This window comes from Heteronotia binoei, chromosome 4, assembly GCF_032191835.1.
Source record: "Heteronotia binoei isolate CCM8104 ecotype False Entrance Well chromosome 4, APGP_CSIRO_Hbin_v1, whole genome shotgun sequence".
In the NCBI taxonomy this organism is placed as follows: Eukaryota; Metazoa; Chordata; class Lepidosauria; order Squamata; family Gekkonidae; genus Heteronotia; species Heteronotia binoei.
In genome coordinates, this window is record NC_083226.1 from 18076347 (window position 1) to 18097705 (window position 21359).

The 21359-nt window shown below is 47.1% G+C and overlaps 1 protein-coding gene across 1 annotated transcript in view; it reads left to right on the forward strand.

The window, feature by feature from the left end:
- WDR3 (WD repeat domain 3) overlaps nucleotides 1-16330 on the forward strand; it is a 418951-nt gene extending 402621 nt beyond the window's left edge. Inside the window, exon 28 of the mRNA XM_060236859.1 lies at nucleotides 16320-16330. The gene's annotated coding sequence lies outside the window, so the exon portion shown is untranslated. The remainder of the gene's footprint in view (nucleotides 1-16319) is intronic.
- Nucleotides 16331-21359: the final 5029 nt, after the last annotated feature.

The window sequence follows — 21359 nt, forward strand, 5'->3', positions numbered from 1 at the left end:
GTAACAGTTCCCTCCAAAAGTAACAGTTCTCCATTTGAACCTAGGACACAACACCAATAAAAAGTATTATTATTATTATTAATCCATTTCTAAGGGTACATTCCAATAGCAACTGAAGCAGAGCTGGTCAGGTGGGGTAAGGGGCGGAAGACCCCCCAGTACCTTTGCAGGTAGATTCCGCACAACTTGAGGTATCCATTAGATAAGTAACTAGCTGCTGGGACCGGAAGTTCAATATACCATGTGGTGGGGCCATGGCTTAGTACTAGAGCAGGGGTGGCCAAACTGGCTTAATGTAAGCGCCGCCTAGAATAAATGCCAGATGTTTGAGAGCCACAAGACATGAACACGTATTACACAGGCACCTTTACTAAAACTCGTAATGCTTTCTTTGCACAGAAAGATACAATATGTTTGTGTGCACTTTACAACCTGACAATGCTAGAAGGAGACTTCAAAAAAATAAAAACAAAAACAAAACAAAAGCGCTCAATCTGAAAGTGGCGGAGCGCTGCTAAAGCATCACGCTCTCTGAAGAACGCGGCGTTTTAGGGGCACCCGGCCGCTTTTGGGATGAAAGCGGATGAGCGGCGCCTTCCCATGAAAACATCTGGAGAGCTACCGTTGGCCACCCCTGTTCTAAGTAAAAAGGTAAAGGTAGTCCCCTGTGCAAGCACCAGTCATTTTTGACTCTGGGGTGACGTTGCTTTCACAACGTTTTCACGGCAGACTTTTTACGGGGTGGTTTGCCATTGCCTTCCCCAATCATCTACACTTTCCCCCCAGCAAGCTGGGTACTCATTTTTCCGACCTTGGAAGGATGGAAGGCTGAGTCAACCTGGAGCCAGCTACCTGAAACCAGCTTTCGCTGGGATCGAACTCAGGTTGTGAGCAGAGGGCTCCGACTGCAGTACTGCAGCTTTACCACTCTGCGCCAGGGGGCTCTTGATCTTCTAAGTACTCTTCTAAGTAGCCTTCCATTAACCTAAGGAGGCTTCCTCCAACTTAAGTAGTTTGTCCTCCAACCAAAGAGCTTCAAGTTGGACAGAGGCTCCCTTGATTGGAGGAAGGTTTTCAACTCAAGCCAAAAGGAAAGGTGGAATAGGAACACTGTAATAAATGAATAAGAAAACTTTGCTGAGTGGCATGGTAGGAAAAGGGTTGGATTTACCCCTCCAGGATTCATCCTGTGTCCTAAAACAGGTACACGGTACCATATTATTGCCCCTGAAGAACATTCTGAGGAGCACCATGGTGCAGAGTGATAAGCTGCAGCACTGCAGTCCAAGCTCTGCTCATGACCTGAGCTTGATCCCAGGAGAAGCTGGGTTCAAGTAGCCGACTCAAAGTCAACTCAGCCTTCCATCCTTGTGAGGTTGATAAAATGGGTACCCAGCTTGCTGGGGGTCAAGTGTAGATGACTGGGGAAGGCAATGACAAACCACCCTGTAAAAAGTCTGCCAAGAAAACGTTATGATGTGATGTCACCCCATGGGTCGATAATGACTCAGTGTTTTCAAAGTGGACTACCTTTGCCTTTTCAGAACATTCTGAGCAGGCCTTGAATTCAGCAGGAGCTCACAGGAGCACAGCACCTTTCTGAGGATTCCCCCTCTTCCTCCCCACCTACCTTGTCCATTGAATAGTAGGTGCAGCTGGATAACAATCCCTGAATTAGAAGAGCAGGCAGCCAGCCAACCACCAGGAGCTTTGCCACACCCCTAGCAGCCCTTATTAACTCCCGGAGAAGTCCACGTCACCGTTTCTCCACTTATGTGATTCTGGGCAGCAGGTGGCTTGCTGGCCTTTTGACTGGGGGGGGCGGTGCTCTGGACAGCCCCAGGAGAGCGAGGTCTTCTTGGTCTGGCTGGATCTCTAGCCAGCCCAAGAAGGCCTCACTCACCCAGGGCTCTCCTTTCTTGCGTCATGTTGCTTTTGGTGGTGGTGGATGGCTTATGCTAATGAGTTATGCTAATGATCTCCATCACCTATTTTTCTACAAAACGACCCCTGGCTCTGAGACTCCTGTATCACATGCAAAGCTAGTGCGAAATCCCATTCTGCCTCCTGTGACTCCTACAGTCGATAAAAATGGTGTCTGTTTACTTTAGAAGTAGGTTGCACCGCAGGAAATGTGATTTTTAAAAAACCCATGAAAAATATCCCTAACACTGGTGATCTGGAGGTGATGAGAACCAGTGACATACCGTTACGCAGCTCAACCCCACTGTATCCAGTAGACTGAAAAAATATCTTTTTTCAAAATTGAAAAGACAAGGCCGGTAATCCACTGCGACACACGCACCTTGAGTTTATTTTATTGGAGGGATTTTATAAGGGTTATTATCTCCTGGTTAACATAATCCCCGCACCTCCCTCTGGGCGATTGCAAGCCACAAGCAACCGATTGTGAGTTTACAATCCCGGGCAGCTGGCGATTTCGGAGTTAGGTGCACGACCGCAAATGCAGACTTATGCCAGCTTTTAAAACAGAATCTTTTACAACTCCTGAGATGTGATCTGTTAAATTGGCCGAATATGGCGGAATCTCGGGGAGGGGGGCAAGCTTAGAAGCAGGCCGACATTTTTGGCGAATGTGATTCAAGGTTCCAGAAACCTCTGTTGACGGATGGCCCTTGCTTCCCTGCTGGGTTTGATCTCCGTCCTTGCATGATAAATTATTAGGAACAATATCTACTCCCCCCCCCGCACCCGCTATTGCAACTATGACTCCGGTCCAAGTGTTTTAGCACCTGAATTCAAGTGTGGGTAATAAATGTCAGAGAAATATTTATTGTTGGGTATATGGAGAGTTTCCAGTTCCCTCTACTGTAATAACGTGCATCCATCTGCTAACAGCATTAACATGACCTTTTTTAAAAAAAAAAAAACAAAACCCAAAAAACAAATAGGATCCAAAATTCGAAAACTGTGGCATACCCAGGTAACTGCTACATCTGCTTAATATCAAACCGATAATTAAATTAGTAGTAAATCACCTAGGCTAAAGCCCCTACGAAAAGGTGTTTGGATTTCAGCGCCTAAGGGAATTCCACTTGCTCGCCTATCTAGGTTGAGTCTATTTAACTGCTCTCTTTGGTGTGATCGCTCTAACTTCTGTGTGCTTAAGGACGGCAGTCTATAAGAGGAGAACCATTCGTGCAAACTGAAGAGCCATAACGTGTCATGTGAGCTTTTGCCTTAGCACGGGTTTCAGAACATAAGAAGAGCGTCCAGTATAAGGGTGAATGAAACACGGATTGAACCTTGGACCCGTGTCACCGCACCTGTTGGATTTCGGACTGCTACCCAAGCAAGAAGTAGCACATTTATTGGTACTGTCCATGTCTAACCAACAAAAGGAATTATACAGTGGACTGTGGTACCTTCTCAGCAATTGGAGCTTAATTTGTATTTTGAACTGTGCTGTATTCATGGACGTTTGAAAGAATTTTGGTTTATGAGATATGAGTGAGAATATATGAATAAGATATTAGTAATATTGAGTATATGGAGAGTTTCCAGTTCCCTCTGCTGTAATAACGTGCTTTCGTGCTGTGGTGCTGGAGAAGAATCTTGAGAGCCCCTTGGACTGCAAGAAGATCCAATCATGTCAGTCAGTCCTAAGGGAAATCAACCCAGACTGTTCCCAGGAAGGTCAGATGCTGAAGCTGAAGCTCAAATAGTTTGGACACCAAATGAGAAGGGAACACTCACTGGAGAAGATCCTAATGCTGGGAAAGACAAGCAAAAGAAGAGGGGGACAGCAAAAGATGAGGTGGCTGATGTAACAAACATGAATTTGAGCAGATTTTGGAGGATGGTGGAAGACAGGAGGGCCTGGCGTGACTTTGTCCATGAGGTTGCAAAGAGTCGGACTCGTCTGTGTGACTGAACAATAACAACAACATTTGTGGGGTATTCATTTGCAATATTTAAGTAACGCAGTGGTTTGTTTCAGGTGTTGTCTATAAGACTGCAGTAGGAACATGCCTAAAAGATAGCTCTTCCTTTGTAGTGGCAAATGGCTCATCGTTGTGCAGATATGAATCCTATCTGACACAATACACTGTAACACAATTCCTTGCACCGAGCAAAGACTCCTAGCACAGGGTGCCCTGTTCAGAACCCTTTTTTGTTGAGATCACATGAGCCAGAAGATACCCTGCCCATGCTGAGGTAGGGTAGCTTTAGAGGAAGCAGACGACAGTGAGTTGCTCATGGGCCTGATAAGAGCCTTTCAAGGGCCTGATCCAGCCCATGGGCCGCATGTTTGACACCCCTGGCTTAGGGGGAACATTGCCCTTCACCATTTCAACCAGAAGGTCTGCTTAACAAGCTGCCTTTTGAAATTACTGTATCATTTAAAAATATTTTCTTGCATCATTTAAAAATATTTTCTTGCTTCAACATCTGACCTTCCAGGGAACAGTCTAGGTTGATTTCCTTTAGGACTGACTGATTGGATCTTCTTGCAGTCCAAGGGACTCTCAAGATTCTTCTCCAGCACCACAGCTCGAAAGCATCAATTCTTCTGCGCTTGGGCGTCCTTATGGTGGCTCCATGAACACCGCCTTCCACCATCCTCCGAAGTCCTGCTCAAATTCGTGTTTGTTACATCAGTAACGCTGTCCAACCATCTCATCTTTTGACATCCCCTTCTTCTTTTGCTTTCTGTCTTTCCCAGCATCAGGATCTTCTCCAGGTTGTGCTCCCATCTCATTAGGTGGCCAAAGTATTTGAGCTTCAGCTTCAGCATCTGACCTTCCAGAGAATAGTCTGAGTTGATTTCCCTTAGGACTGACTGGATCTTCTTGCAGTCCAAGGGACTCTCAAGATTCTTCTCCAGCACCACAGCTCGAAAGCATCTATTCTTCTGCACTTGGCCATCCTTATGGTGGCTCCATGAACACCACCTTCCACCATCCTCCGAAGTCTGCTCAAATTCGTGTTTGTTACATCAGTAATGCTGTCCAGCTGTCTCATCTTTTGCCGTCCCCTTCTTCTTTTGCCTTCTGTCTTTCCCAGCATCAGGATCTTCTCCAGGGAGTGCTTCCTTCTCATTTGGTGGCCAAAGTATTTGAGCTTCAGCTTCAGCATCTGACCTTCCAGGGAACAGTCTGGGTTGATTTCCCTTAGGACTGACTGATTTGATCTTCTTGCAGTCCAAGGGACTCTCAAGATTCTTCTCCAGCACCACAGCTCGAAAGCTTACGTTCGGTGACATGGCGAAGACCCTTGTGCTGCAGTGTTCCGCAGCCTGCTGAAGCAACTTTAAAAAGCAACCACTGCACAGCATGTCAGATCTCCAAGATTCGCTTCCCAAACCAATAATTAAATTTTTGATCCATGCAGTAACCGCAGCGAGAATAACAGACGCAAAACAGTGGGAAATGCAAAAAAATACAAGAGGACTTTGTTCAGAAACTTTTAGAGACAGCAGAAATGGACTTGCACTTGCTTTCTGCAAAATTGCGAGAAGGAAATATACAAGACAATAAGAAGATCTGGCAACTGCTGTATGATTGGTCGGGTGTAGCAGAGGTGTTGGAATTGAAACAACTGAGCAGCAACATAGGTGTATATGAAGATTATATAAGATAAGGAGGGAGTACTGTATAATATACTGAACAAGATGAAGCAATTATAAGAGATGTGTATTTGCAAGCCGAAGTAAGAATTATAGAGAGGTAGAATATTATAAGAGATAAAATAGAAAATACCAATTGTAAATGATATACAGATGGCGTGGTGATTGAACCAGATGCATAGGTAACGAGAAAGAAATGTAACCAAGGGAGGCATTTGTCCTCTTCCTCCAACCCCGATTCCCCATAATTTCCTGTAGAATCTTTCCTTTCCCCTTTCCTAGCACTGAAATTGAATAAAACGTTTAATTTGGGGAAAAACAAAAATCTCCCGAGGCCAATCAGGAGCCCTGCTGATCAAAAGAGCCCTGCCCCCCCTCCCCCCATTTTCTAGAAGTGCTTGGTGGTGGGCAACAGGAAAGGTGGTGGCAGGCACCCATGACTGCCAGGGTGGAGACCCCTGCATTATATTGTCTGCTGCTTTTGCTGATTATCATGTTCTGTTTGACTGATTTTATGATTTTATCTCCAGCCACTTTGAATCTAATGCTTAGGGGTTGAGGCTGATAAGCAGCACAAATAGCACCGATAATTCCCAGTCATGCTAAACGCCGGCTGAATACTCCTCCTACTAGTGACAAGCAATGTTCCCTCTAAGCCAGGGGTGTCAAACATGCAGCCCAAGGGCCGAATCAGGCCCCCAGAGGACTCCTATCAGGCCCCCCGAGCAACTGGCTCTTGTCTGCTTCCTTCTCCCTCTCTCTTGCTTCCTTCTGCATCTCAGCTTGCTTGCAAGGCTTGCTCAATCGCACAGGAGCTACAGAGCAAAACCTTGATTATCTCCATTGGTTGAGGCTCCTCCTGGTCCTCTGGGGAGGGAGGGAAAGAGCCAGAGCTTCCTTTGCCCAGTTCCCTGGATCCCAGGGGAGAGATACAAAGAAAGCACCTTTGAGACCAACCAGTGCTAATGTTTTAAGCGTGTTTTATTTAAAAAAATTTTTTAAAAAAATTTTTAGTCATGTGTGTGTCTTTTTAAAAGTTTATATCTCTGCTACATGATCTTAAATAGGTACACACATGGCCCGGCCCAACTTAGACCAGCCCGGCCCAACAAGATCTCATTTATGTCAGATCCGGCCCTCATAACAAATGAGTTTGACACCCCTGCTCTAAGCTGTGGAGTCTTGTGTGCAGAAATTCTACTTTGTGAGCTACTCGCATTAAAATTGCGAGCAGGCAATTTGACTGCTGCATAAATTAGTTTGCTCTGGGGCCATTTTTTTTCGGCGCTAAGACAAAAAAGTGTGAGCCGGAGGCTAAAAAACCTGTGACCTAGCTCACACTCACTCAGCTTAGAGGGAACACCGGCGACAAGGGATTGGTCCACTGGCATTAGCTGTGTTTTCATATTGCCTCATAGCCTCAGAGCCAGTTTGGTGTAGTGGTGAAGTGTGTGGACTCTTATCTGGGAGAACCGGGTTTGATTCCCCCACTCCTCCACTTGCAGCTGCTGGAATGGCCTTGGGTCAGCCATAGCTTTGGCAGAGGTTGTATTTGAACGGGCAGCTGCTGTGAGAGCCCTCTCAGCCTCACCTACCTCACAGGGTGTCTGTTGTGGGGGGAGAAGATAAAGGAGATTGTGAGCTGCTCTGAGACTCTGATTCAGAGAGAAGGACGGGGTATAAATCTATGGTCTTCTTCTTCATTGTAAGCCCCAGCAGCTATTGCCATTGGATGCTTGCATGGTTATTGTCAGGCCCTGAATTCAGCAGGAGCTCACAGGAGCACAGCTCCTAGACCTTTCTGAGGGCTCCCCCTCTTCCTCCTCACCTACCTTATCCATGGAATAGTAGGTGCAGCTGCATAACAATCCCTAGATTAGGAGAGCAGGCAGCCAGCCAGACACCAGGGGCTTGCCACGCCCCCAGCAGCCCTCACTAACCCTTGGAGAAGCCCACACCACCCTTTCTCCACTTCTTATGCAATTTGGGGTGGCGGGTGGCTTGCTGGCCTTCTGACTGGGGGGGCCGGTGGCAGCCAAGGAAAGCCCCAGGCGAGCGAGGCCTGCTTGGGCTGGCTGGATCTCTAGCCAGCCCAAGCAGGCCTCGCTTGCCCATGGCTCTCCTTTCTTGCGTCAGGTTGCTTTTGGCAGCTGGGGGCCCAGCGTATGCTGAGTTATGTTAATGTGCTCCACCACCTATTTTTCTACAAAACGACCCCTGGTTATTGTTGTCAGAGCCGATGAGAGGAAGCCCGGGATTAAAAGAGCAGCTTGCGTGGCTGGTGGGGAGGGGGAGGGGAAAGGGGGGAGACAGGCAGCCGAGAAACAGATGAAGGAATGATAGGAAAAACGGGACTTCTTCCTTCAGGGGCCTCCCTGTGATGAAGCGCTAGACCAATTCTGCTTCGTTCCAATCATTGTAAGACATATCGCCGGAGCGGAGAATTAAAATGTCACTTCCCTTTCATCACATTTACACAATTTAATAGCCCTTTGTGTGGGCCAGCTGAATTTCAGATCAGGTTCTCTTCTTGTCTGGGTTATACTGTTTCAAGAGCTCGCCCCTCAGCAACTCCCCGCGAGAGCTGTATCTCTCTGGGGGTGGGAAGGGCTGTCATGTGGCTGCTGACAAATGGCAACTCCAGAAGGTTTTCAAGGCAACAAGAGAGGGACAGAGGTGATTGGCCGTTGCCTTAGGCTTGCTAATCCCCAGGTCCCAGTGGGGGGTTCTTCCGCTTTCCCAGACTCCTTCCTGCCCCCAGTCAGCTGACCAGAGGGAGGAAGCCCCGCCCCCAGAGGGCCATGTGCCTTTGGAGGCTTCAGTCTCCGATTGAAAGGCTTCCTCTTGGGATGGGGTGTCTGTGTTACTTTGAAGAAGTTGGCAGCAACTCGTGAGTAGAGACGCCAATCTGTCACTTCAGAGTCACCAGAAACGGGGTGGAGGGGGAGGGAAACGTCTGCTGAGCACTTCATTATTCCTTATGGGAGATCGATTCCCATAGGGTATAATGAGGAATTGATCTGGAGGTTTTAGGGGCTCGGGGGGGGGGCTGTTTTTTGAGGCAGAGGCACCATATTTGCAGCATCGTATCCAGTTCCTCTCCCCAAAATACCCTCTGAGTTTCAAAAGGATTGGACCAAGGGGTCAAATTCCATGAGCTCCCAAAGAAGGTGCCCCCATCCTTCATTATTTCCAATGGAGGGAAGGCATTTAAAAGGTGTGCAGTCCTTTTAAATGTGATGGCCAGAACACCCTTTGGAGTCCAATTATGCTTGTCACAACCTTACTCCTGGCTCCACCCCCAAAGTCTCTGGCTCCACCCCCAAAGTCCCCAGATATTTTCTTACAAGGCGTACTGTAAGCTCCAGGAGGATTGGCTCCATCAGGGGTGTGTGGCCTAATATGCAAAGGAGTTCCTGCTACAACAAAAGCACTGAGGAGAATTAGAAATCCTGAAAATAAATCCTGAGATGAGGTGACCTGTGCATTAAATATTCCCAGGGCTTTTTGTTGTAGCAGGAACTCCTTTGCATATTAGGCCACACACCCCTGATGGAGCCAATCCCACAAGAGCTTACAGGGCTCTTCTTACAGGGCCTACTGTAAGCTCCAGGAGGATTGGCTCCATCAGGGGTGTGTGGCCTAATATGCAAAGAAGTTCCTGCTACAAAAAAGCCCCAAGTATTCCATACTTCTACAGCTGTGAAAGGGATCAGAAGAGAAATAATGTTTGCTCTGGCCTTGAGGCGTTCTATCCTGGCTGCCAAAGCTTTCCCTTACCTTGGATACATCATTATCTCTTCTTTATAGCATTTAACAGAGAAATGCCTAAAACTGGGAACACGTCGGTCATATTTACTGACTTCATGTTCTGACTAAAAAAAAAAAAATCAATACAATTGGACTTATTGGTTTCATCGATAGCAAGTGTTTTGTAGCAGAACTAAATCGTTTCTCCTGCCAGCAAAAGTATATGTACGACAGTTGGCCGGCATGTTCTTGGCCTTTACGCCGCAACACCTCTTTCTCTTTGAAACGGGTGTCTGCAAAGAACAACAAAACAGCATGTCTCCTTTCCAGCTTGGTCCTCGTTGGAAGCTGAGCTCATATTTGTATGCCTTGGCGACGAAGATGGAAACGTATTTAAAAAGCAGAAACGGAGAAATGTGAGCAATGGAAAGCACGGGGGGGGGGTGTCATGGCATCATAGAGAGGCAGGGCCAGAAAGCCCCTCCCCCCCACTTCAGAGCTCAATAGGTTCTAGGTGTAGAATGGTAGTAAGAGGGTGTAGCACAGAGGTTGCCAAACTGCGACTCGGGAGTCACATGTGGCTCTTTCACACACATTGTGTGGCTCTAGAAGCCTCTACCACCCTGATGGCTGACTAGGAGAAGGCATTTGTTTCTTTGAATCACTTCAAGTCAAGCCAGTTGGTGGCTTGGAGAATGCATTTAAAGTTAAAGTTCCTTTCTTTCCATCTCTCCCTCCCCATTCCCCCAGCTATTTCCCTCCCTCCCTCCCTCCCTCCCTTCCTTCCTTCCTTCCTTCCTTCCTTCCTTCCTTCCTTCCTTCCTTCCTTCCTTCCTTCCTTCCTTCCTTCCTTCCTTCCTTCCTTCCTTCCTTCCTTCCTTCCTTCCTTCCTTCCTTCCTTCCTCCCTCCCTCCCTCCCTCCCTCCCTCCCTCCCTCCCTCCCTCCCTCCCTTCCTTCCTTCCTTCCTTCCTTCCTTCCTTCCTTCCTTCCTTCCTTCCTTCCTTCCTTCCTTCCTTCCTTCCTTCCTGTCTTGCAGCTCTCAAACATCTGACATTTAGTTTAGAGAGAGTTTAGGAGAAAGTTTAAGAAATACTGAAGCCATCGGAAGTGAAATAACACTAAATGATGTTAGCACTGGTTGGTTTTAACTACTGAATTTTAAATTTTGATGTATGAATGTTGTGAAATTTTAATTGGTTGTGATTTTATTGTTGGCTTCAAGTGGAGTGGGCAATTAAAACCAGCTCTCCAGCTTAGAGTCCACAACTCTTAAACACCATACCAAACTGGCTCTCACCAAACTGGCTGCCACAAAAAGACAAAGGAAGCGGACCCGGTCGCAAAATGGCTGCCACAGCTTACCTTCAGTTGCCCAGTGAAGACCCTTGTGCTGTGGTAGCATCTGCTGCCAAAGCAACATTTTAAAAAACCTCTGTAGCCAATCAAATATCCAATGGCTAATCAGGAGGCTTGGTGGGCAAAAGCTCTACCTGGCTCCTCCCACTTTCTACAAACATTTAATGGGCATCAGCAAAGGTGTCAGTGGGTGCCATGACATCTATGGACAACATGTTGGGGACCCCTGGGTTAGAGTATCAAAGCACTACTCTTCTGTGGAAACTTGCTGGGTGACCTTGGACTAGGGTTGCAAAGTCCCTCCACCGCTTAGGGGTCCCAACCCTCCCGCTCTAGCGGGGGACCCCAGGTTTCTGAGCCTCTTCCCCCGCTCCCCCAAAAAACGGAAGCGGGGGGAGAAGCGGCGTCCTCCTGCTGATGCTGCTGCTGGCGGCGTGGGGGGCTGCTGGGGAGGATGCTGGGGGTGAACAGCATCACCAGCGGGGGTTGAGGGGGCCGCCTGCGCTCGCACTCCATGTGCTCCTCATCTGCTGCTGTGCTGCTGGAGGCGGCTGACCACGCGGTCAGTGTAAAGGACGGGCTTGAGGGTGCGCGAGCGCTGCTGCCAGCCGTAGCAGAAGGTCTCCACGCCCCGCCCATTGCGCCCGTAGCGCTTGCGCACCCTCAAGCCCGTCCTTTACACCGACCACGTGGTCAGCTGCCTCTAGCAGCACAGCCGCCGCCCCCCCAAGTCCCAGCAACCCCAGGTGAGTAAGCGCCCTGCCCTGCCCCGCCGCGGCACGGGAGGGAGGGAGGCCGGGGGGATGGAGCTGCCGAGGCCCGGTGGGTTGTCCTTGCCGCCCTCCCTTCTCTGCTGCCTTCGCGGCTTCCCTGAGACGGGGCGGGCGGCTTCTGCGGCCCCACACCCTCCTCGGAGGCCCAGTTGCTCAGCGGTGTTTCCTGCAGAAACTGCCGGAAGAGCAGGGCCGCCTCTTCTCGGCTTCATTTTAGCTGCTCCTCCGAGATGGGCTCAGCCTGAGCCCATCTCGGAGGAGCAGCTACGGTGAGCGGAGAACAGGCGGCGGCGGCAGCCGTCCCCCCCTCCCCCTAGCTCCACCCCAGTGTCTCCTGGCTCCACCCCCAAAGTCTCCTGGCTCCACCCCCAAAGTCCCCAGATATTTCCGAAATTGGACTTGGCAACCCTACCACCGCTGCAGTGGGGAACTTGTTCCTCTGGTGTGCTCTGCAAGTGTGGTGCAATGATGTCATCCGGAAGTGGCGTCATCATGCCGGGGATGCTCTAGGACTTGCACTAAAAACTCTATGATACCAACTCTATGGTCCCATAGAGTTTTACTGTGAACCCTAGAGCATTTCCAGTGTAACGCTCTAGGAATCACGGTAAAAACTCTATGGTATCATAGAGTTTTATCACCAGTCCTAGAGCATCCCGAGTGTGACACCCCTGGTGCGATGACATGACTTCCAGATGATGTCATTGAGCTGGGGATGGCATGTGCTGATGGGGCTCTTCAGGGGCTGGGATTCGCCCTGGCGGTTTGCTCCCTGCCGGCGGGTTGGGTGCGGGCCTGGTAGCCCTACCTTGGACCAGTCATACACACTCTCAGCCCAACCTACCTTACAGGGTGGTTGTGAGGATAAAAAAAATTGAGGAGCAAAGAATATTGCAAGCCACTTTGGGTCCCCATTGAAGAAAAGATGTGGTATAAATGAAGTAAAATAAACAAGCTAATTAAAAATAGAAGGAAATGTTGGAGTGAGTAACCCAGCATGCCCGAAAAGGAGGGGAGGTGTGCTACATCACTCTAAGTGTGTATAGGTGTTCTTTCCTTGAATTAGATGCCTCTTTGTCTTAACCTGGGAGCTGCCCTCTGACCCTCCCTCCCCTTCTCTCTCTCCCTTTGTCCTCTCACTTACTTCACATGGCCTTCCATGGAGATGCTTGTCTCTGCAGGTCTCTCCTGTGGATACAATGCCCTCATCCACCCACACACATAATGGGTGTTTTTACATTCAGTTTGATCCAGAGTTTTAGAGTCTTCAGATCGCCTGCCACTGTTCTGCTTTAATTATTTTCCTTTTACATTGGTGGATTTGCTCTGTTCATTTTGCGTAGCCAAACTTCTATATTTCCTGCTGAAAGCATTTCAATTTGGAGGAGGGGGGTGGTCTCTGATCAGAGGGCTTAGTTAAATGTATACGATCGCTTGGAAATCGTGTATAGTGCTTAGTTAAATGTATAGTGCTTAGTTAAATGTATACGATTGCTTGGAAATCGTGTCAACTCTGCAAAAACAATACAAATTTAAATTACAAGAAGAGGCAAGCAATGATATGTAAAAATTTCAAGTGCTGTCAGTTCTCATGCAAATTACTGCACCTTGTGACTTTTGGAGAAGTCTTTTAGAACGCATGAAAACTTCTAAAATACAAGTTTGAAACGCCTGTAGAGAAATGACCGGATCAAAACTAGTTTTGAGAAAAATGTTGCAGCAGCAGCGCCAGAACTCATCTCACCAAAACAAATGTAGATGCTTCGGGCAGCAATGATGCAAAACAGTTGAGAGAACGTTAGGTAATGTAAAAGGTGAGTTTCCAATGCAGTGATAGAAAGTCACAAACTGTCAGTGTAAAAACACCCACTGTTGGGCAAACTGACCATTTATGATAGGGAAAGTACTCTTTGGATTGGGCTTCTTCCTCTTCTTTTGACCGCAACCTGAATGTGAACTGGATCTACATGAAGAAGAAGATATTGGATTTATATCCCACCCTCCACTCCAAAGAGTCTCAGAGTGGCTCACAATCTCCTTTACCTTCCTCCCCCACAACAGACATCCTGTGAGGTGGGTGGGGCTGGAGAGGGCTCTCACAGCAGCTGCTCTTTCAAGGACAACCTCTGCCAGAGCTATGGCTGACCCAAGGCCATTCCAGCAGGTGCAAGTGGAGGAGGGGGGAATCAAACCCGGTTCTCCCAGATAAGAGTCTGCACACTTAACCACTACACCAAACTGGCTCTCTGAATCAATGTAAGTTTACCCTTTTTTTGCAATATACATATTGAGAGAGTTATTTACTGTGTTCAGTATCACACTTCTATGACTGGGCAAAACTTTACTATGTTAACCAAATATTCCAACAGGAAGCACATGCATGCAAGCACACACAGCAGAATTTTCAAGAAAGCACCCGTCACACAGTTTGCAAGAGACGAGCTGTGCGATCAATTGAAGTTTTATTTATTCTACAAGCCAACTGGCTTTAGTTAATTTGCTCAGGGCTGGAAAGTCTGTCTGCTTTCATTTTCTTAGGCTTTGTATTTTTGTCTTTTTTTTTTTGCTCCTTGGTATGGCCCAAGAAGAGGAGGAAGAAGCAAAAGACAAGAAACGTGTCCTTTCCAATGCTCATAAATGAGGTCACCTTTTTTTTTTCACAAACAATTTAATTTTATTTTTTTTATAGACTTACATCTTGCACACTTGAGAATTGTTCATACAAATAAAGCGCTATTATACAAAAATAACTTAAAACTTTGGTATATTATAAGATAGGCAGAATAGTACAATATAATAACTTAACACAAACTCATAGAATACTTGGGGGGGGGGTTTAACAAGGCATATTGTGAACCGTTGTCAGGCTAGAATAATTTGTTTAAGAATGGCACGCTGGTTAAATGAGGAAGAAAGAACGAGATCAACCTCTATTTCATCTAAAATGGGATACCACTTAGCGATAAACTTCTGAGCCGCTTTCAAGGAATCATTACTGTCTATATTGGCTGTGATTTTGTCCATTGTAATATATTCCCACATTTTGACAAGCCAACTGTCAATAGACAGTTTGTGTTGAGATTTCCAGTTCGGGGCTATGATAGCTTTAGCTGCCGTTATAAGGGAAATGAGTAAAGATATTTTAGAGGGAGATGCCTTGACCTTTTGCCAGTTGTTAAGAAGGATGACCTCTATTTGCCCAGAGACGGTAATACCAGAGATAGCCTCCGTCTTAGTAATGACCGTTTGCCAAAATGAGTTAACTACTGGGCACTCCCACCAACAATGTATATGAGAGGCTACATTGCCGCTAGCACTTCAGAGAGTAATGGGGATCAATTCGGGTGAAATGTTGGGGAGTACGGTACCACCTGGATATTATTTTATAATTCTGCTGAAATATGTTGATCGGATTTGTGCAGAAAGCTTCACAGTCCCATATGTTTTCCCACTGGGTTGGTGTTAAATTGATCTTACTTTCTTGGTGTCATCTAGAGCAATAGGAGGGTAGGGTAGTACAACGTTGCATTAAAAGAATACAATACATCTTAGAGATAAGTCTTTTGGGCTTTAGGGATGAGTGTAGGACTGAGTGTTCAAAATCGGTTTGAGGTCTTAAGGATACCTTTTGGAAATGTGGATCATTCAGGAAGTGACAGATTTGCAGATATTCAAACCAGGGGAGTGTAACATTTGTTACCAGTTTGGTGTAGTGGTTGAGTGTGCGGACTCTTATCTGGGAGAACCAGGTTTGATTCCCCACTCCTCCACTCGCACCTGCTGGAATGGCCTTGGGTCAGCCATAGCTCTGGCAGAGGTTGTCCTTGAAAGGGCAGCTGCTGGGAGAGCCCTCTCCAGCCTCACCCACCTCACAGGGTGTCTGTTGTGAGGGGAGAAGACATAGGAGATTGTAAGCCGCTCTGAGTCTCTGATTCAGGGAGAAGGGCGGGATATAAATCTGCAATTCTTCTTCTTCTTCTTCTTCTAATTGGGCTTTTGTCAGAAGTTTGTTCTTAGAAAAAAGTTGAAAGAGAAAGACCGCAGATGCCGTTCTCCAAAGAGGAAATGAGGAAGGCAGGTGAGCTGGTGGAAACCATGTTTGGCCCATGAAGGATGAAAGGGGTAGACCCCTCTGGGGCCAGAGTCGGGTGAACCGCATCCCAGGTAGTTAGTATGGCTTGTAAGAATGGGTTAATTATGAGCCAGCTGGGACCTTCTGATATTTTTAGCCATAAGAATTCGTAATACTTAAAAGGAGCAATGTATGTCTCTTCAATGTGAGTCCATAGTCGACTCGAACAAGAGTATAGTATAGTAGTCATGGAAGAGAGTATTGCAGCTTTATAGTATAGGTAAAGGTCAGGAAGGACGAGCCCACCTTTGCTTTTAGGTCTTCTAATAGTGTCAAAACGTATTCTGGGAAGTTTATTGAGAGCCAGTTTGGTGTAGTGGTCAAGTGTGCGGACTCTTATCTGGGAGAACCGGGTTTGATTCCCCACTCCTCCACTTGCAGCTGCTGGAATGGCCTTGGGTCAGCCATAGCTCTGGCAGAGGTTGTCCTTGAAAGGGCAGCTTCTGGGGGAGATCTCTCAGCCCCACCTACCTCACAGGGTGTCTGTTGTGGGGGAGGAAGGTAAAGGAGATTGTAGGCTGTTCTGAGACTCTGTCCTTGAAAGGGTAGCTGCTGTGAGAGCCCTCTCCAGCCCCACCCACCTCACAGGGTGTCTGTTGTTGGGGAGGAAGGTAAAGGAGATTGTAGGCCATTCTGAGACTCTGTCCTTGAAAGGGCAGCTGCTGTGAGAGCCCTCTCCAGCCCCACCCACCTCACAGGGTGTCTGTTGTGGGGGAGGAAGGGAGAGGAGATTGAAGGCCATTCTGAGACTCTGTCCTTGAAAGGGCAGCTGCTGGGAGAGTCCTCTCCAGCCCCACCCACCTCGCAGGGTGTCTGTTGTGGGGGAGGAAGGTAAAGGAGATTGTGAGCTGCTCTGAGACTCTTCAGAGTGGAGGGTGGGATATAAATCCAATCTCTTCTTCTTCTTCTATGGTGGGTTGAATATCACTTATTTATGTTTGATATAAAAGTATATAAATTGGTAGAAGTGTTTTCGTTACTACATCACGGTATTTTCCTGTTTCTGAGCAACCAAAAAAGAGCAATGTGGATAATGGTATTTCCAAATGGACATTTTTTTTATTGATTGACAATATGATATATATATATACACACACACACACACAGTCAAATCAAACAAATACAGTTGTAAACAATAACAATAACAATAAATCAGGTTGCATTATTCTCTGTATGTGACATAGCTTATCTTTCAATCAGTATATTATAATATAATACTCAAATTTTCCCTGTTATTAATTACCATATTGATTATAAGTACAAATACCATTTATTAACTACATTTGGGATTTCACCTTGAGAAATTAAATATTGCAATATCTCAAACCAAATTGTTTCAAAGCGGAGTCTTATCTGGGAGAACCGGGTTTGATTCCCCACTCCTCCACTTGCACCTGCTGGAATGGCCTTGGGTCAGTCATAGCTCTGGCAGAGGTTGTCCTTGAAAGGGCAGCTGCTGTGAGAGTCCTCTTCAGCTTCACCCACTTCACAGGGTGTCTGTTGTGGGGGAGGAAGGTAAAGGAGATTGTGAGCCGCTCTGAGACTCTTTGGAGTGGAGGGCGGGATATAAATCCAATATCTTCTTCAATATCTATTGTTCCATATGAAGTTGTTTAGTAGAGATTGCCATTTTTTGAACATAGCTATGGGGCTGCTAATAGGGAGAGTGCGAAATAAGTGGAGAAACTTTGGGAAAATAAAGGATTTCATTGTGTTTATACGTTCTATCCAGGAATAGGGCAAGAGAGTTCCAAGATTGTAGAGTGGGTGATATTTGATGGGATGTGGCAGTGTAGTTCACCTTGAGAAGATCTTTGAGCTCTAAAGGAATTACTATTCCTAGATAAGACCACATTAAGAGTAGATAGTTGTCAGAGAAGTTCGCGTAACAGGAGAGGTATTAATGGGAAATAGCAGGGACTTAGACAAATTGAAAGAGAGTCCTGAGCATTGTGTAAATTCTGTAAAGAAAGAGGACGACGCTGGGAGTGAAGAAATTGAGTCCCTCAAATAGAGAACCACGTCGCCTGCGAACAAGCTGATTTTATATTCAGTGTTATTAATGTTGAATCCTAAGATTGGGGGAGATTGCCGGATGAAGTTTGCTAATGGTTCAATGGCTAAAGCAAATAACAAAGGAGATAGAGGGCATCCCTGACAGGTCCCCTGGGAAAGAGAAAAGTCGGGAGTTGAAGTCCCATTAATGTAAAGACACGCTTTCGGGGAAGAGTAAAGTGCTTCAACGGTAGATAGAAATTTTGGACCGAACCCCTTATAGTTTTTAAGACTGTAGAGAGGTATGTGGGTTCCATCTTGTCGAAGGCTTTTTCAACATCCAGGGCTAGGATACAAGATTCATAAGGTTGGTACTTGCCATACTGAATGATATTTAAGGTTTGGCGGATGTTGTCGGTGATTTGTCTTTGGGGGATAAAGCCGGTCTGGTTCTTGTGAATGTAGTGGCCTATGATAGAGTTCAGACTAGAAGTTAAGATGGAGGTGAAGAGCTTATAGTCAGAGTTGAGGAGAGAAACTGGGCGAAACGATTTGGGATCTGAGAGGTCCCTGTCTTTTTTGAGTAGGAGTACTATCTTTGCTAATTTCCAGCTGTCCAGCATTGTACCGGAATTTAATGTATGGTTACAGATGTCAGTAAAATGCAGAAGGATATTATGCACAATTTTTTGTAGAATTCAGCCTGAAATCCATCTCTGCCCGGAGTTATGTTAATTTTGGTATTTTTGATGGCAGACAGAACTTCAAGGGATGTAATGGGGGAATCCAAGAAAGATTTGTGGACCGGGTCGGGATGTTTGACTAGGTCATGTTTGGAAAGAAAGGTGTGTATGGCTGATGGGTCTGGGTTTTCAGAAGCATATAGGTTTTGAAAGGAGTCCGGAAAGATCTGGCGAATTTTAGAGGGAGCGGAATGGGTTTTGCCTGTAGAGTCCCTGATTAAATTGATGTGCCTGTCTGCTAACTCAGAACGGGGCTTCCAAGAGAGAATTTTCAAAGACCTAGGATGACTGGACCAATGTTTTGCTTTTTCATAGAGTTTGATTCTAGTAGGTCTAGCTTTTTACGCTCAATTAATAGCTTTTTATAGACCTTACTGGCGCCTGTTCATTTGCGTAAAGCTTCCAGCTTGGAGATGGACTCTCTAAATGAGGTCACCCTTGACCAGCTTCAGCTTTCAGGCAGAGCAAACAACACGAGCTAGTTCTTCAAAGACGAGCTCCAAAGCCTCCTAATAGGAGTTACTGTCTTCCACATAGAAGAAGAAGAATTGCAGATTTATACCCCGCCCTTCACTCTGAATCAGAGACTCAGAGCAGCTTACAATCTCCTTTCCCTTCCTCCCCCTCAACAGACACCCTGTGAGGTGGATGGGGCTGAGAGAGCTCTCCCAGAAGCTGCTCTTTCAAGGACAGAGTCTCATAGCGGACTACAGTCTCCTTTCCCTTCCTCCCCCACAACAGACACCCTGTGAGGTGGGTGGGGCTGGAGAGGGCTCTCACAGCAGCTGCCCTTTCAAGGACAGAGTCTCAGAGCGGCTCACAATCTCCTTTATCTCCCTCCCCCACAACAGACACCCTGTGAGGTGGGTGGGGCTGGAGAGGGCTCTCACAGCAGCTGCCCTTTCAAGGACAACCTCTGCCAGAGCTATGGCTGACCCAAACTGGCTGCCAATCCCCAAGTGGGGGCAGGGGAACCCCCTGTTTGAAAGCCTCCCCCTGCTTCAGCGTCATCAGAAAGCGGTGGGGGGAGGAAAATGTCTATTGGGCACTCCATTCTCCCCTATGGAGACCGGTTCCCATAGGGTATAATGGAGAATTGATCTGCGGGTATCTGGGGTTCTGTTGGGGGGGATATGTTTTGAGGCAGAGGCACCTAACTTTCAGCATAGCATCCAGTGTCTCTCCTCAAAATACCCTCCAAGTTTCAAAAAGATTGGACAAGGGGGTCCAATTCTATGATTCCCCCAAAGAAGGTGACCCTATCCTTCTTTATTTCCTGTGGAGGGAAGGCATTTAAAAGGTGCGCGGTCCCTTGAAATGTGATGGCCAGGACTCCCTTTGGAGTTCAATGATGCTTGTCACACCCTTGCTCCTGGCTCCACCCTCAATGTCTCCTGGCTCCACCCCCAAAGTCCCCAGATATTTCTTGAATTGGACTTGGCAACCCTACTTCCACATGTCAGAGAGGAGCTTCCTTTTCTCTGGCAGGGCTTTTGCATAAGGGGCTTTACAAGCCGACCCCCTGCTCAATGCAGGAGCAACCTAAAACATCCCTGTATCTCTCACACTTTTGATACTCTCTGGTCTCCAAAGACCACCTGGAGTCACATTATATGGTGGCCAGCTCTGGGTTGGGTAATGCTTGGAGAAATTGGGGGTGGAGCCTAGAGAAGGCAGGGCTTGAGGAGGGGAGGGACCTCAGCATGGTACAGTGCCCTATAGTCCACCGTCCATAGCAGCCATTTTCTCCGGGGGAATTAAAGAACATTTCCTTGGCTTCGTGTGGAACACTCTCCCCTCTTTCATGTATGTCTACCCAAAACCAGTTTTGTCTAGTCTTTTCAAAGAATACCATATGGTGGCACTTGTTCTCCAGAATTAGTCCTTTTCAGACGTTCCCACCATGTACATGTTCCCATTTATTTATAGGGTTGCCAATCCCCAGGCGGGGGCAGGGGATCCCCCGGTTTGGAGGCCCTCCCCCCGCATCAGGGTCCCCAGAAAGCGGGGGAGGGAAATGTCTGCTGGGAACTCTATTATTCCCTATGGAGATTTATTCCCATAGAAAATCATGGAGAATTGATCCGCGGGTATCTGGGGCTCTGGGGGGGGGGGCTGTTTTTTTGGGATAGAGGCACCAAATTTACAGTATAGCATCTAGTGCCTCTCCCCAAAATACCCCCCAAGTTTCAAAAAGATTGGAACCAGGGGTCCAATTCTATGAGCCCCAAATGAAGGTGCCCCTATCCTTCATTATTGCCTTAGGAAGGAAGGAATTGAAAGGTGTGACGTCCCTTTAAATGTGAGGGTCAGAACGCCCTTTGGAGTTCAATTATGCTTGTCACAGCCTTGAGCTTGGCTCCACCCCTAATGTCTCCTGGCTCCACCCCCTAAGTCTCCTGGCTCCACCCCCTAAGTTCCCAGATATTTCTTGAATTGGACTTGGCAACCCTATTTATTTACCATGTTCGCATCATGCACATAGCAGAACTCATGCTACCCATGATTCTTCCAATAATCATGGTCACTATAATGTGTTATGAACTCTCTCTCTCCCTCTCTCCCTCCCTCCTCCTCCTCCTTTCTCTCTATATATGATAAATAAGTGTGTTGCCCTGTTCATATAAGGTGGATCATGGGTAGCATACATCTCTGCAGGGCTTTTTTTGTAGCTGGACCTCCTTTGCATATTAGGCCCCTGATGTAGCCAATCGTCCTGGAGCTGACAGGGCTCTTAGTACAGGGCCTACGGTAAGTTTCAGGAGAATTGGCTACATCAGGGGGGCGTGGCCTAAAATGCAGAGTTGCTGTTGCTAGAATTCCATCCCTGGGCCACACACCCCTGATGTAGCCAATCCTCAAAGAGCTTAGAGGGCTCTAAGGAAGGAAGGAAAGAGCCAGAGATTCCTTTGCCCAGTTCCCTGGATCCCTATACAAAGAAAGCATCTTTAAGACCAATGAGTGCTAGCATTTTAAGCACGTGTTAAGTTTTTTTAAAAATATATTTGTGTTGTCTGTG